The following is a 17,851-nucleotide window of genomic DNA, read 5'->3' as shown; positions in this document are numbered from 1 at the left end:
ATGCTTAACTGCAAGCTGATAACTATAACTTCAAATTTGAAAATGACAATTGATACATAGACTGACAGCGTCGCGCCGCGTTCACCTGGGCGGCGCCGGATTTCAGGCGAGGATACGCTCGAGTGTAAGCTGTTCTGATCGCGACGCATCCACGAGCTGTCGTGAGGAATTGTTTCTGGAAGTACTTGTTATTGCTGGTGGGTAGAATGTGAAGCGAATTATATTCGATGTTCAATCAGACTCATAACTTTAGACGAGGGTCAAATCGTGGTAAAAAAAAATAAGTTTGGAATTCGCGACGATTACCACTTTTTTTTAAAAAACTTAGAACTACTTAAACCTAAGTAACCTATTTTTTTACATTCAAATGGCAGTGTATTCATTCAAAAAACGAAAATATTATCTTTTTTTCCAAAACATTTATTGAATGTAATCAATTAAAATAAAACAAAAGAAGTAATTTCGACAAATACAAAAGGGTGAAATCAGAAAAACATATAGGAAGGAATTTGAACGTACCCACACATTCCTTCTTCCGTCAGTTCTACATCGTGGAACATTTAAATCCATAAAAGTATCTACAAAAATAAAAAAAAGGGGGGGCATGGCAACTCATCCAACGCCTTGTCGATGAAAGACAAGAAACAACATATTAGAAAAAAATTCAGGATAACGGGGCATCCTGAGCCACGTACAATGTGCGGTGGCCATATATTGGGAAAAGGCACACGGATCTGCGTCATATCCACTCACCACGTAGTGGGCATAATGGTATTGTTCTTCGATCGAGGAAAGAAGGTTGAATCGGGACGCACGAGAATCTCCCCCGAAATAGCCTCCTCCGACGTCCTGAGGAGAAAAGCCAGTTCGCGGCGAAGCCATCTCCAATGGTCATGACCGCAGGACATCAACCGATGAGACAATGTATCAGTTTCATGGCAACGATTGCAGCGATCCGTTACACTGAGGCCAATACGAAGAAGTCGCACATTGGTAGGTACAATATCGTGAACAACTTGGTACCACAAGGACGCTACTTCCACCGGGAAAATCGGGAGGCTGATGTTAGACCAAACAATATTCCAGTTCGTTTCTGGCGACAAGGCTTCAAATGTTCAAATGTGCGTGAAATCTTATGGGACTTGACTGCTATGGTCATCAGTCCCTAAGCTTACATACTACTTAACCTAAATTATCCTAAGGACAAACACACACACCTATGCCCGAGGGAGGACTCGAACCTCCGCCGGGACCAGCCGCACAGTCCATGATTGCAGCGCCTAAGACCGCTCGGCTAATCCCGCGCGGCGACAGGGCTTCCACAGAGGGAATACTATAAGGAACTGGCCAGCAGCTTAACAGCATTTTTAGGGAGAGATTCGCTTGGGAAAGGATATTTACTCCTAAATAACTGACCTCAAGAAAAAATTCCTTAACGTGCCGTACCAATATCTACTGGAGGTGTGAAACTAGCCCGTCGGATATAGTCATAAAGGCGAGCTGTAAGTGACTGAGGAGCGCGTTGACACGTTAAAACGGTGCGACGGATGAATAAGGCAGAAGCCTTAACCCGAATGTCAGGGAGGCCCAAACCTCCCTGCAAACGGGGCCGCGCCATGACCCCATAACGCACGCGAAATACAAAGTCGCGCCAGATAAACCTGCCAGTTAAACTTTGCAACTTGCGGGACATCATCGCAGGAAGTGGAAAGATTTGTGCAATTAAATAAGCCTTACTTAACAAATACATTTCCATGGCCCGAACCTTATGAAGAAGTGAGAGAGAGCGACGCTCGTGTTCAGTTATTGCACCCTGAATCTTATCTGTGACAGACTTTCAGTTTATCGTAGCCATCTTCAACGGACAACTGTCAATTATAACACCCAACGATCGATATCGAGTGACCTTCGAAGCCCATGGAATTTTAACAGCGTCAGATCCTTGCAAACTGAGTAAACGACATTTCTGGTCATTAACCCACGCTCCCGTAAGACGACAAAAGGCATCCAAAACTTCCTTCAGCAGTGGTATATCATCATGGGTACGCAGAAGGACCATAACGTGATCAGCTTATGCACGAACGGTAAACCTTTCTCCCAGCAGCGACCAGCCACTCAAACGAGCAGCTATAGTTCGCAATAATGGTTCCAGGAACAGCACATGGAGCGACATTGATAATGGACTCCCTTGAAGGACCCCCTGACACACCGCGATGGGGGAAGTAAGACGGCCATTTAAGTCAATCGACGCCAGAATACCAGTGATTGGAGAGCAGCATCGTTAAAAACCAACAGTCATCAATACTCGCATAAGGAATCCATGATTGACGCGGTCGAACGCTTGGTGAAAATCGATGAAAAGCAAAGCGCTTGGCACGGGAATGGTGGAAGCAATCGAAATTAAATCTCGACATTCAGCAACGGGAGTCAGGAGAGTACGACCCGGAAGACAACTTTGATGGCTCGCGATGATGGTTGTCAACAATACCGATAGTCGGCTATTGACCGCTCGCGCCACTATTTTATAATAATAGTTGAAGAGGGATATGGGGTGGACCTGATCCACAAGCAAACGTCCCGGCTTTCTGGGGACCAGGACTATTTTAGCAACCTTAAAGGCTCTGAGCACTATGGGACTTAACATCTATGGTCATCAGTCCCTTAGAACTTAGAACTACTTAAACCTAACTAACCTAAGGACATCACACAACACCCAGTCATCACGAGGCAGAGAACAACCTTCAAGCTGGGCGGGAGAAGGCCTCCGTGGAACACTTCATTCACCATGGAAGTTATCGTATCTCCTATTAGGGGCCAAAATCGAATATAAAATTCTTTGGGAAGGCCATTGGGGCCAGGTGATTTGTGGGAGGGAGAACGAGCCACAATATCAAGTATATAATCGCGATAGAATACAGAGAAAAACTCTTCCTGGAGAGATGGTGTAACAACACGATCAAGGAGGGAGGTGAAATTAACAGACGGTGGACCGTCTGAATCCACTTCAGCATAAAATGGCTCTGAGCACTATGGGACTTAACAGCTATGGGCATCAGTCACTTCAGCATAAAACTCGGAATAGTACTGGTAAAGTTCACGCATGATATCAGATTGGGAGGACCACTCACGCCCATCTAGAGAACGAATGGTAGAAAGAAACGTCCTTTGAGATCGCTTGTGAAGCCGGAGAAGATGATAGAGAGAGGTCAACTCATCCTGTACGATTGAACGAGGCTGGGAACGCAGTCGGACACCATCCATATGCCTACGTTTGAGTTGGAGAAGTTTTGCCTTCACACGGTGGACGTCGACGACCCTCAAGGGGGCATACCGAGCATTATCGTAAAGATCGCGAAGGATTGCGTAATAAAATTCCCTAGGGCGCCTTATTTCAGCCGCTTTTTCAGCGCTAAAATGCTTGAGTGTGTTTCGAATCCGGGGTTTAGCAAAGGTAACCCACCATTTTAGAAGTGAGGAATACACGCGTCTGGGACTGCGTTGCCGGCCGACATACGTCTGCGATGATGCCTTCCAGAGAGGGGACCGTGAGATGTAGACTGTTTAGCTTCCATAAAGGGCGCGAAAGATGGACCCGCTGCGGGACGTGGTTAAAAGTCATGGAAACAGCACAGTGATCAGTCAAACTGGCAGGAATTACATCAATCGATAGAAGCTGACTACATATGGGGGAAGATAAAAAAAACCCGGTCCAATCGGCTACTTGAAGTAGCCGTAAAAAACGTAAACCGCAACAATGTAGGATACCTGCAAACCCAAGTATGCTGGAGATGCAAGGACGTCACCATATCATTAAGTTCACGACGAAATGTATAACTGAGGGTCTGATCTACACGGCGTAAGACGCAGTTAAAATCGCCCCCTAAGAAAACCTTGCGCGGGTTCCGTCGGAGTAAATAAACTTCTTCCTTATAAAATCGCGCGCGATCGGATGAACGACCGGATCCAGACGGAGCGTAAAGAAAAATTAAGGTGAGGTCATACAAACTGCAGCCTATACCGCGACCATCATCTAGCGTTTCGAAGTCCGTCAGCGTGATTCCATCTCGATAAAGCAAAGCCATACCGGTAGAATTTTCAGACGCGACATTGAAAAACATAGAATATCCAGGAAGACAAAACTCATCAAATAATACCTCTTGTAAACACACGATATCAGCTTGGGAATCGTAAATAAACAGGCGTAACGCAGCAAGCCGTAATTGGGAACGTATCCTATTAACACTGAGGGTTAGAAATGTATACGCCTGCATCCGTTAACACATGTAAGGTCAATAAAACAACATTAAGGAGAAAGCACTATCACATCCGTCTCTTCCCAACGTCCGGAGGCGGGGAAAAGAAGGTATAATGCTAGTCCTCCCCACCTGACGACGAGGAATCCTCGTTTTTCTTTTTACGCGTCGCGGCACGTAGAGGTTGAAAACGCTGTTTCACACCACTCTGTGAAAACATACACTCTTGATGTGGAGGGGTTGAGGGTACGTCGAGCTCCGATTTGATAGAGGAGCCATCGCCACCGCACTTATCGGAAATCGGGGAGCACAACTCAGAACTACCAACAGCAACATCAGGTACATAAGAGACAGGTAATGCAGTGCCGGTGTCGGGTGGCATCTTCTGAACATCAGGAAGAGAACCCCTAAAATCCTGTTGCTCGACCGTCTCAGCGTGGAGGAGGGGCGGTATTGCACTAGAACACTGAAAAAGACTGGCCAGCAGGCGACGTCTCTGCGGGAACAACGGAACCCCCGGGAACCGTCACGTCGACTGGTGAAGTGGGGGACGCAGATTGAACGCACATTTCAACATCAACAGAAGCAGCTACATCCTCTCCGGTAATACTGGAATCACAATTAACATCAGTAAACAACTCATTACCGCCAGAAGGTGCACCCTCTGTCAACGCCGTGTCAGAAGAACGAGACTGGAGTTGGGCGTTCTCGAAATCTGTACCGTCTTCAGTCCGCCGGTGTTTGACGTGTGCTGCAGGAGCCGTAGTCCCCTCGTGGACAGAGGCCGCACTGGGACGCGTCGGTAACGGTGGAAATTCGAGAGGAGTAGGGGATAATGTTGCCCCTACATCGCTTAAAGCTGGAGACTGACTGACAGCTAACTGCGAAGTTACTGTGTCTGCTAACGTTAAAGGAAGACTTTTTTATAAGACGACGTCAGAACAGTAGTACGGCGAGGGCAAACAGATCTGAGATGACCGCTTTCGTTACAGAGAAAACAAGTTCCTTCTTGCCCCGTATACGTAACATGGATTCGGTAACCACAAACAGTTAAGTGGGAAGGAATATTCTTTTTAACGCACATGTCCACAGTCCGGATACCATTATAACACTGGAAGCGACGTTGTGCTGACCAGCGTTCCCATCGGACATGCCGTATGACTCCAAACGGAAGCAACGCTGTTTTAAGAATTGAATCGTCCACTTCAGGAGGAAGGTTATAAATTCTAACCGGAGTATACTCGAGTGCCGCATTTTCAAGGAGGACTTGACTAAAGGAACCATCGCGATGTGTAAACAACACTTTAGAACCAACCCGGGAGAGAAGTTCAAATGGCTCTGAGCACTATAGGACTCAACTGCTGAGGTCATAAGTCCCCTAGAACTTAGAACTACTTAAACCTAACTAACCTAAGGACAACACACACATCCATGCCCGAGGCAGGATTCGAACCTGCGACCGTAGCGGTCGCGCGGTTCCAGACTGTAGCGCCAGAACCGCTCGGCCACCAGCGGCCGGCGGGAGAGAAGTCTTTCTACTTGAACGGGATCATAAAACGTCACAAAGAATGCATACAAATCGGAATCAAAGTAAGCAGTATCTACCCGATCAGGTGTAACACGGATAACATCAGCCAAACAATCGTGAATTTCTAAGCAGCCAGGTTGGACACGACGTGTACTCTTGTCAAAACTGAAACGAACAGTAGCTCGACGAGGAACAGATTTGGGAGACTCGACAGACACCATGGCGCGGACAGAAAACACCGCCGCCAAGAGGAAAACGACAACAAATTCCGCTACGCAACTACGATGTGACTCCGGCCGTTACACCAACAAGACCGAGTAGCTTCGACACAAGCGGCACTGTGGCACAGGCGTAAGTTAACGACGACCTGCTCGGTCGACGCGCAAGGCAACACTGCAGCGCGAGGAAACGCTCGAGTATAAGCTGTTCTGATAGTGACGCATCCTCGAGTTGTCCTGCGCAATTGTTTCTGGAAGTACTTGTTATTGCTGGTGGGTAGAATGTGAAGCGAATTATCTTCGATGTTCAATCAGACTCATAACTTTAGACGAGGTCCAAAACGTGGTTAAAAAAATAAAAATAAAAATTTTAAAAAATGCAGTTGGACGTGAACCAGCGACTTTAAGCTTGGAATTTGCGACGGTTACCACTAGACCACGAGCTCACCCAACACAACGATACCTTGGAAGTAGACAACACTTCCTCCTGCCACTTCCGCAGCTATCAGTGTTGCCAGATCGTACAGATGGCCGGACTTAGCGTTGTCAGGGGCGGTCGGTTTTATTGAGCACATTAAGTTATATGGTTCATATGGCTCTGAGCACTATGGGACTTAACATCTATGGTCATCAGTCCCCTATAACTTAGAACTACTTAAACCTAACTAACCTAAGGACAGCACACAACACCCAGTCATCATGAGGCAGAGAAAATCCCTGACCCCGCCGGGAATCGAACCCGGGAACCCGGGCGCGGGAAGCGAGAACGCTACCGCACGACCACGAGCTGCGGACTGACCACATTAAGTGAACGACTCTGACTTAGTCTCTGTGGTGGCCGGCTGGCGGTCAGTTTTTATGTCTAAGACTGTACCTGGCTAGCCATGCATACCTGTGATCCTGTATCCAATTTCAGTCAAAGCTACCGTGGGTGCCACTGCTCTGTTAAGGGTTCTTGGACACTCTATGAGCACTTCCTGACACATTTCGGATGACAGGATCAGCAAAAACGCATTAAGTGCCTGTTGTTCTGCATCCTGCAAAATGACTTTATTGGCACGATCATCATTCGTTAACTCATACATACTGATATTGATTTGCCTGATACAGTCCTCAAAGCCCGCTACTGATTCTCCCTATTTTTGAGCTTCACCGCTAAGTAGTTCACGATAGTATTGCAACGTATTCTTCTTCCTATAAAGATCCATTAATTCTGCCTGAAAGTCGACGAAGGCCTTAACATTATGCAATTTATCATTGCACATCACGTAAGTTCTGGCGTACTCTACCAACTTAAGACGAGCTAAACTTAACAGTTGTTCACGACTCCAGTTCCCTAATTTTGCGGCTGCAAGCAAACTATCTGTGAATACAAACATTTTCCCCTGATTTACCAAGAAATGGTGCCTCCGATGAGGCCATACCAGCATCGAGGGTAGGTGAAGACGCGCCCAAAGATGACCCCTTCTTTCACCCTTCATACAATTCACTTCTCTAGACAAAATTTCATTGTCAGCTTTAACCTTAGCTAAATAATTTAGTAGATTCTGGATTGTCTAAATGGTTGCTGTTTTCTCAGGACAGCCATTTGGCTCAAAACTACTATCAGAAGCGTATAGTATGCCCAAAATTGAAAGGAAAGGACAGACACAACGAGACAGGCCCAAAATAAAGCACTTGTTGCCGGCATTTACTTGAAAACGCTCGAAGAACGCCATAGCTGTTGCACCTCCTTCTCTTCAGGGCTCCTTTGGACGATCATTTCCAGCTACAGCAAGTACCCTGACACCAATATTGTAACAGTGACGAAGAAGCAGGTGAATTGCTTTATTGAACAGTATTGATGAACACGAACAGACATGGTGCAGCACGTCTCAAACAGGCAGACTGCAGGCAACAGGGGACGATCCTCTGACCCCAGCACGCTGGTACGGGCATACTGACGCACTCATTTCCTTTGCAGTGGCGGCCCAGCTACCGTAGCATGCTGGCGGGTGGCAATTGACGGCTGTGAGGTGACGGTGCGGCAGCAAGGCGACGTCCCTGAACGTGGGGTTGACACTCAGGCAGCGGTTGTTGGTTCGTGGCCTGGTGGAGGCAGCCTCATAGATGCAGCGACAACCGACATGATGACTTTCAATCCTGTTTCCATGTGCTGACAGTTGTAGAAGAACACCCATATCGGGGCCACGTCGAAACATGGAGTGAGATCGATGGCCTGGTGTGGCGTAATAGGAAGGTAGGTCGCTCATGTGACAGGAGTCCACACGACATCCCTCAAGTGGAATTGGCGGTTGCAGAAGATATGTCTGCTGATACGACAGGGTAATGGCCAATAACTGCAACCTGGTTTTGGTTGCTAGGCTGTGGTCTCAGCTGTCGTAATTTGAGCTGTTACAGAACTATTCTAGTTCTTCATTGGTTGAAATCCAGGTAGGTGTGTAGGAACAAACGATTTGAAGGTTAACATTAGCATTCAACTCAAGGATCATGTAGGTCACTCTGTCTGATATTGCCATGGTCTTAGTGACAAAGTGTCCCCCCTGTTGTGATTTAGCAGAGCTATGCTGCCAATACGTGATATGTCCACGTTATTCTGTAATAGGGGGTGTCAAGACTTGAGGACAGTACTAACTTCACTTTTAGCCTCGTCTTACTTATTCAGAGTATGTCTCATTTGAAGTTCTGCAATAAATCTTCCAAACAATCGAGGTTCCTTCCTTTGTGTTTGTTTTGTAAGTTTATCTGATTAGTCGATTGATTCTTCAAGCTTTCCCGGCGGATGTGTTATAAATAGTCTTCACGGGTTTTCCGCCGGATCACGTTGTGCAAATTCCACAATATTTCCTCGGAGCAACTGTCCGACATCTTCGAGTGGTTCAACCTTGCTGGTGGCTGGGTACGACTGACGGTATCCGCACGTCGACGCCCCGTTTCAACAACACGCGCGCGAAGAATGCGAAGGCGCTGAAATCGCGCATGCGCAAAGATCTGCAGATAGACTGCCATATTCAAACTCCCTCTGCCGAAAATCGCAGAGCGGCTCTCCTGGGCGTGCGCTGTACGCTGCCTTTGCCAACAGTGCGGCCAGACGTTAATCACCAACGGCCGTACTAGACCAATGCTACGACGGATCTGTTATCGAAGAATCTTGATTTTCGCGTCGTGATTTAATAGCAGCGAATGCAGGGTTCCAGGCTATGCTCAGTTGAAACCCCGCTGCATCCGTGTTGATGAGATTATCGGCTGTACGAAAATGTATTGCTTCCTTAATGACGCAATCCCAGAAAGATGATTCCGGGGATAAAACTTCCGTCTTTTCATAAATCATGCGATGTCCTGTATTCAGACACTGCTCCACAATAGCCGACTTTTCCGGTTGACGAAGGCGTGTACGGCGCTGATGTTCATCGCTGCGTTCTTGTGGTGTGCGGCGTGTGGCGTGTCTGGCCTATATACGCTACCCCACACTGACAGGAATCTTGTACACACCACATTTCTTCAGGCCAAGGTCATCTTTAACCGAAAGCAACAAGTTTCTCAGTTTTGCAGATGGTTGAAAACACACTTAATTCCATATCTTCCGAAGACTCTTCCTATTCTTGATGACATGGCACCAAAATGAGGTAAAAAGTCGAAGTGGTGGGTGTCTTCGTTATCTTCATTCTGCTCCATAGATTGAACTCGCCTGGGCATTGCGTATCTGTCTCTCAGAATAACCATTTTGTCGGAACACTGTCTTCAAATGTTGTATTTCACTCGACGGGCTATCAGGATCAGATACCACATGTGCTCTTTGAACTAACGTACGTAATGCACTACCGCACTGTGCAGGATGGTGGCAGCTTGTGGCCTGCAGATATAGATCTGTATGCGTTGGCTTGCGGTAGACACTGTGTCCCAAGGTCCCATCTGCTTTCCTTCGTACCAAAACATCAAGAAAAGGTAAAGTACCATCTTTTTCCACTTCCATTGTGAAGTTTATATTCGGATGGAGCGAATTCAGATGCTGAAGACACGTAGATAGAGTATGAGGTCCATGTGGCCACACCACAAATGTATTACCCACATACCGCAGAAAACAAGAGGGTTTGAGAGTGGCTGGCTGTAGTGCTTTTTCTTCAAATCCTCCATAAAATAATTGGCCACCACATGAGACAGATGGCTTCCTATGGCGACACCGTCCACTTGTTCAAAATATTGGTCATGAAATAAGAAGTATGTTGAAGTAAGCACGTCCTCCTCAAACTTGTTGCTAATGAGTTCCAAAGAGTCCTGAAAGGGCACCTTTGTAAATAAAGACACAACATCGAAACTTACTAGAGATCCGACTATTGCAATCTAAGAGTTTTCAGGCGATCTATGAAATCTTCAGAGTTTAGAATGTGAGGGTCGCACTTGCCTACGAGAGGTCCCAATAGTGAAGTCAGATATTTGGCAACAAAATAAGTAGGTGCTCCTACGTTACTTACAGTGGGACGGAGAGGCACCCCATTCTTATGGATCTTGGGTAGGCCATAGAGTCCTGGAGGAACTGCAGCCTTTTGACGCAAACCCTTAGCGACTTGCTCTGGAATCGAGCTCTTCCTGATTAGTTCCACACTCTTTCTCTGGATCCTACCTGTTGGATCACTTTTTAATTTACTATATGCAATATCATCGAGCACTTTGTATATCTTGCTGTTACATTCTGTGCGTGAGCGAAGCATAGTAGCATTTTCTTTGCCAGCAGGTAAGATGACGATGCCTTGGTCTTCTCTCATTTCTCGTAGAGCATTTCTTTCAGCTGAGGCGATGTTAAAGTTGGACCTCTTACATGAAGTTTGAGTCAAGATGCGGCATGTGTCACGCCTAATCTCTTCGTCAGCATCCTTAGGAAGTTTCGAAACAGCCTGCTCTTTCCACTAATCACATCTCGGATGGGAATGGTCCCTTCTGTAGGTGCAAAATTCAGACCCTTCTCTAGCACCGAAACTGCAGAGTTGTCCAAAGTCTTCTCCGTGAGATTAAACACGGTACGTGTTCTTGGCAAGTCTTCTTGCGTTCGAGCTTCGAGTCGATCGTATTCAGTCATCTGATGAACCTTAGCTTGTCGCTCAGTCCAATCAGCCAGTGGCGCTGTCTACCCAGTTCCAGGAGACTTTCTCCACACCTTTCTGAGCCCGATTTTTTTGGTCATGGCTATGATTTCTGCGCACGGAAACTTTTTTGATGTGGAACTTTGTTATTCACAGCTTACGAAGTCTCTCTGTGGATGTTCATGTTTCGTAATCAATGCTGTGTTATCCATTCATTTGTGTTCCTGTGCAATGGGGATAGTGCCAATGACAGCGTTCTTAAGAAAAATATTTTTAAAGTCTATAGTGGTCAAAATTCGTGTAGCCTATTCACAACGTTTACAGTATAACCACTGCAACGCTCCAAAAATGTGACTCCTGTGTGGCGAACGAGCTTTTTAATTTTCAGTGTGCTTAAGACAGAAAAACACAAATAATTGTTACTGGTACTGATTTATGATGTTCATTTTGCAGTGCACCTGAATATTATTCCCAACGCTCTAGTTCCTGAATCCAGTTACAGAAACTTAAACACTGGAGACAAGCTGTAGTCACTTCCTGGCCCACTCAAGGAACTCATCGGCTGGTATTCTTTCAGCTAGTAGTATAACAGAATCTTGGCAGCAACCGAGAATATGTTTGGCAAATCTGTCACTGAAAAGTTATGACTTCCTGGTTAGCACATAATTATCTCACTCCATTCAACTGGTTTTTCGCGATATTCACATTGAATAATCGCAATGGTTTTTACTTACGGTGAGAGATAGGTTGTCAGTTTATGATTTTGAAGCCAGGAAAGCCGATCCATGCAATATTTGCAACTACTCTCGTCTCTGACAGTATGATTTATCTGTTGCAATCACCCTTGGGTCACAGCTCCTCGCTAGTTCTGATAATGTGGTCACCTGTAAAATGAAAGCTGCGCGCCAATTCACCTTCGCTACGGTGGAACACATCTCTTCTAGTGAATAGGTACTCACAGCTCTCAAAGTATGCATCTCAGAGACCATGTTTACTGGAAGTTTTGTTTTAAAGGATCTTTCCTGTTACATCATAGAATATTTACCATTCCTACTGGGACACCATGTATATCCTTTTACTTTACTTAAAATAGTCTGACAATGCTCAGGTAGTTTACTAATTCCATGCCTGTAGAAATCTACTGGTTCTTATTGAAAGATGCCGTCACACCAAAACATCGAACTGATTTTCGCCCTGAAAGGAATTTTCTTCACATTGGTTTGATAAGGAGCAGGAGAGTTAAAATTTGAGGGCATAAGATCAGAAGAAATGTGTGAGGGATGACTTTCTACAAGAACTCCTGCATAATTTTGTTTGTGGCATCAGCAGAGTGCATGATCGTGTAGTTTCAACACATGATGCAGATTTGTTGGTCGTTTTTCTTACACTGCGACCGAAGGTTGTCTCAGTTGTTGATAACTAAAGGTTCGTGGACACACCCATGAGGAGAAGTTCGTAGAGCACAAACTCTTTTAGAACCAACAGATGAAAAATATTACGATGGCACTGCCCTTTGCTCGAGTGTATGTCTATTGTTAGTGCTCAACCGTTAATTTATTCTTGAGAAGTTAACATAAATGCATCATAACTTGTCACCAGTAGCGATATTGCATAGGTTGCTCAATGAGCAAAATGATGACGTTCAGGCAAATACGAAGTAGTATTCATCTGTATAGTTTTCATTGCTTTGAATTAGAGCATTCATTACTCCTAAAACGGAGTTCTGAACCTTGCACAACAATTAAATGATCACAGTTCATCACATATGTCAATTATGGAGACTTCTTGAACTTTGAAAGTCATTTATGCCAGAACAATCTTTCTCGGAACAAGAAAATCCTTATCTGATGCGTCTCGCACGAGAGCACTCGCCCCCCACACACAATACAAACGATTCAATCAGCCATCGCTGCCTTCACCTCTCTGTTAAACCCAAAAGCGAGCAAGAGTTGACTTTACAACAGTTAAAACATGTTCATAAGTTTCAGGTATGCAACATGCAATATGTTACTGCAAGATAAACACTAGAGCTGCAAACAAGAAATTGAGAGTTGACAACTATACTGATAGCAGCACGTGGCCGGACGGCGCTTTTACGTGACACAGCGGCTGGCTTGTAGCTGGTGGAAAATTGAGCGTAAGCTTTTCTTATCTTGACGCAGCCACGAGCTGTTTTGCATAATCGCTTCTGGAAGTTTTTGTTATTACTGGTGTGTTAGAAAGTGAAGCGAATTATTTTTGAGCTTCCGTCAGACTGATAACTTCAACAGAAATGTGGTTTAAAAAAAAAACAGGTGAACGTGTGAGCTCGAACTCGTGACTTCTTGTCTACATTTCGCGACGTTTATCACTAGATCACGACCTCATACACTCCTGGAAATGGAAAAAAGAACACATTGACACCGGTGTGTCAGACCCACCATACTTGCTCCGGACACTGCGAGAGGGCTGTACAAGCAATGAGCACACGCACGGCACAGCGGACACACCAGGAACCGCGGTGTTGGCCGTCGAATGGCACTAGCTGCGCAGCATTTGTGCACCGCCGCCGTCAGTGTCAGCCAGTTTGCCGTGGCCTACGGAGCTCCATCGCAGTCTTTAACACTGGTAGCATGCCGCGACAGCGTGGACGTGAACCGTATGTGCAGTTGACGGACTTTGGGCGAGGGCGTATAGTGGGCATGCGGGAGGCCGGGTGGACGTACCGCCGAATTGCTCAACACGTGGGGCGTGAGGTCTCCACAGTACATCGATGTTGTCGCCAGTGGTCGGCGGAAGGTGCACGTGCCCGTCGACCTGGGACCGGACCGCAGCGACGCACGGATGCACGCCAAGACCGTAGGATCCTACGCAGTGCCGTAGGGGACCGCACCGCCACTTCCCAGCAAATTAGGGACACTGTTGCTCCTGGGGTATCGGCGAGGACCATTCGCAACCGTCTCCATGCAGCTGGGCTACGGTCCCGCACACCGTTAGGCCGTCTTCCGCTCACGCCCCAACATCGTGCAGCCCGCCTCCAGTGGTGTCGCGACAGGCGTGAATGGAGGGACGAATGGAGACGTGTCGTCTTCAGCGATGAGAGTCGCTTCTGCCTTGGTGCCAATGATGGTCGTATGCGTGTTTGGCGCCGTGCAGGTGAGCGCCACAATCAGGACTGCATACGACCGAGGCACACAGGGCCAACACCCGGCATCATGGTGTGGGGAGCGATCTCCTACACTGGCCGTACACCACTGGTGATCGTCGAGGGGACACTGAATAGTGCACGGTACATCCAAACCGTCATCGAACCCATCGTTCTACCATTCCTAGACCGGCAAGGGAACTTGCTGTTCCAACAGGACAATGCACGTCCGCATGTATCCCGTGCCACCCAACGTGCTCTAGAAGGTGTAAGTCAACTACCCTGGCCAGCAAGATCTCCGGATCTCTCCCCCAATGAGCATGTTTGGGACTGGATGAAGCGTCGTCTCACGCGGTCTGCACGTCCAGCACGAACGCTGGTCCAACTGAGGCGCCAGGTGGAAATGGCATGGCAAGCCGTTCCACAGAACTACATCCAGCATCTCTACGATCGTCTCCATGGGAGAATAGCAGCCTGCATTGCTGCGAAAGGTGGATATACACTGTACTAGTGCCGACATTGTGCATGCTCTGTTGCCTGTGTCTATGTGCCTGTGGTTCTGTCAGTGTGATCATGTGATGTATCTGACCCCAGGAATGTGTCAATAAAGTTTCCCCTTCCTGGGACAATGAATTCACGGTGTTCTTATTTCAATTTCCAGGAGTGTACATCACTGTAACAGCTTGAGGAGGAGACCACTTCCTTCAGACACTTCCACATCCTACGGTGTTGCCAAATCGCCCATATTGGCCAGACTTAGAATTCTGAGGGGCAACCGATTTTATTGGGCGCCTAATGTGAACGGTTCGGAGTTAGTCCCTGCAGCGACTGGTGGCCATATTTTGTGTCTAAGATTACACATCACATTCAATGTAGGCTAGATGAAGATATTGTCATTAGGATGTGAGATCTTATGCTGTGTTGTCATTCTGTATAGTGTTCAGATCACTACATTGAAGTGATGAAAAATAAATGCAGGAATGCTATTAATGCAAATAAAAAATATGTAAGTAAAATTAAATGTTGTTCCAGACTCCCAGGTAGCCTGACATGTTTTCCTTCTTGGCTAACGAACTTAAGACTAAAAATAGTCTTTCTGTCCCTTCCAATGGTTGCTTTAGAATCATGATAACCATAAAATTCCTTTGTACGTAAACTTTTACTTGCTTCAGTAATGCAGTTTTTACTAATGCATCTGTTTTCTCAATTGCTTTATTTCTTCAACTCTACAGGCTGAACACTTTTTATTTCACCCTTTTAAGTGAATATTCACGATACCTTGTCAGGTCAAAAAATCAGTATAGAATTAAAAAGCAAGAACTGGGTTTAAAGTCCGGTTGACAGAGTCATTTGAATTTGAAAACAAGTTCAGACTGAGGCAAGGAAATCAGCTCTATCATTTTAAAAGCAAACATCTTGACATTACCCTTAAGCAGTTTACGGTAACCACAGAAAATCTAGATCTGTGTGACTGTACGGGGATTCAAACTACAGTCTCAGATTGTGGGAGTAGTATTTTAACCACTGAGCCACCTCACTTCGTGGAAGTCATGCTGTTCAGACTATGTGAGTTAATGAGATTTGACAAGCGGGCAGATTTGTTGCTTATTGCGTGCGGCCCTTCTTTGTACATGTTCAGTATTCCCAGTTAGTCATATCTGGTGTATTACCGCATCCTCTGCAAAATGGCTTAGGTGTACACTAGAGATGGGCAAACTCGTTCATCCTTGGGAACTAGTTCACTGGTGATCGCTCTTTCTTGGGAACCGTTCATTTTTACTCGTTCACCGTTCATTTGTGCTTGGTATACGGTTCTTGTGAAAAATTGAAAGTTAGTAGCATAGATGACTTAAGGGCGCCAAGAGGGGGCACTTGCCTCCGCCCTGGAGTACAGGGTTTTTATCCATAACAGAATTCTCACACGCACTTTTAAGTGTCGTGATTCCGCAAAACCTCTCGTTTAGCCAACTGTAGCGTTATGTGACTGATCGCAGTGAAATAATATAAGGTTGTGCACGAAAAACCGGCCCCGAGTACAGACTGCTCGTCAATTACACGGGATTTGTTGACCGCTACGAGCAGAATAGATAAACATGTAATAATTAGGCAGTGAAGAAATAACAAATAAGCTAATGCAAACAACAACTTCGAAACCATAGATGACGACTGGTAGGCGCCAAAGAGCAGTCTAGAACTTGGGGCCGATTTTTCGTGCGCCAACCTATACCACTGAAATAATATTGTAGAAGTTATCATATTCTCTTTACAAAATATGACACCAGACACACTATTATGGAACGCGGACTTCATTCGGTTGTAAGTCGGTCTGCCTTCCATAACAATGAACATACTCTTTTACCTTGCATCAAAAAAAGACGGAAAATAGCCACTCGTGTGTGCCGTGCCGACTTCCTTTGCATGTGTAATAAAAAGTCTTGCCTTCTTACAAGTATTTCTTCTGCTGTTTATCGAAATAGTGAAATAAGCTGATACGCCGTTTTGTTATCTGAAAAGATGTGTGTCTTACATACCACGTAATCTCAATGTAATTTACGTAATTATAAAATACATTTTAATTACCGGTCATGGGCGCTGAATAGAATACGAAAAGAACTAGAAGCTCAGAGTTCAAAAAAGGTTTGAAACTGATCTAGAATGGGCGTGCGCCGCAGCGAACGAAACGAACAACTCGATACTGAACTAACTACGAGCAGTCGGCAGTGGAACTGCGACCAGTGGCCACGCGAAGGACGACGAGTCCGGCCGAGCGAGACCGAGACCGAGACAGAGGGGAACGGGAACGAGACCGGCCGACGTGCCGTTGCGGGAACGAGACGTACGGTTTCCAGTTTCCAGGAACTATAAGTAGAAAGCCGCGACTAAGACCGAGACAGAGACGGGAACGGGACGGAGGCTGGAACGAGACCGACCGTTTCCCGTTCCCAGGAACTATAAGTAGAAAGCCGCAACCGAAATGAACTATGGAAGATCGTTCCTTTGAATTCGTTCCTCGTTCGTTCATTTCATCTTGATGAACCGTTCCTTTGGACCCGTTAGTTCGAACGACCCATCTCTAGTGTACACTCAAGCCAATGAGATAGTTGAAAGGCTAACAAATGGGATTCATTAGGTTCCCCAGAGGAGCCATTATACACTGAGGTGACAAAATTCATAGGATAGCAATATGCACATATACAGATAGTGGTAATAACACGTTCACACGGAATAAAAAGGCAGAGCTATCATTTGTTCTCTGGTGATTCATGTGAAAAGTTTCTAACATGATTATGGCCATACGACTGGAACTAACAGACCTCAGACACAAAACAGAAGTTGGAGCTAGGTGCATGGAACATTCCATTTTGGAATCTTGGGAATTCAGTATTCCGAGATCCACAAAATTTCAGGCATTACCTCTCACCACAGACAACACAGTGGCTAATGGCCTTCACTTAACGACTGAGAGCAGTGGCGTTTGTGTAGAGTTGTCAAAGGTAGCAGACAAGCAACACTGCAAGAAATAACAGCAGAAGTCAATGTGGAATGTTTAATTGACATATGCAGTAGGAGAGTGCAGCAAATTTTGACGTTCATGCAGCAGACGACCAATACGAGTGCCTTTGCTAACAGCAGAGTGTCGCTTACAGCAC

The sequence above is a fragment of the Schistocerca nitens genome, chromosome 3 (assembly GCF_023898315.1).
Source record: "Schistocerca nitens isolate TAMUIC-IGC-003100 chromosome 3, iqSchNite1.1, whole genome shotgun sequence".
NCBI lineage: Eukaryota > Metazoa > Arthropoda > Insecta > Orthoptera > Acrididae > Schistocerca > Schistocerca nitens.
This window is presented reverse-complemented; position numbering follows the sequence as displayed.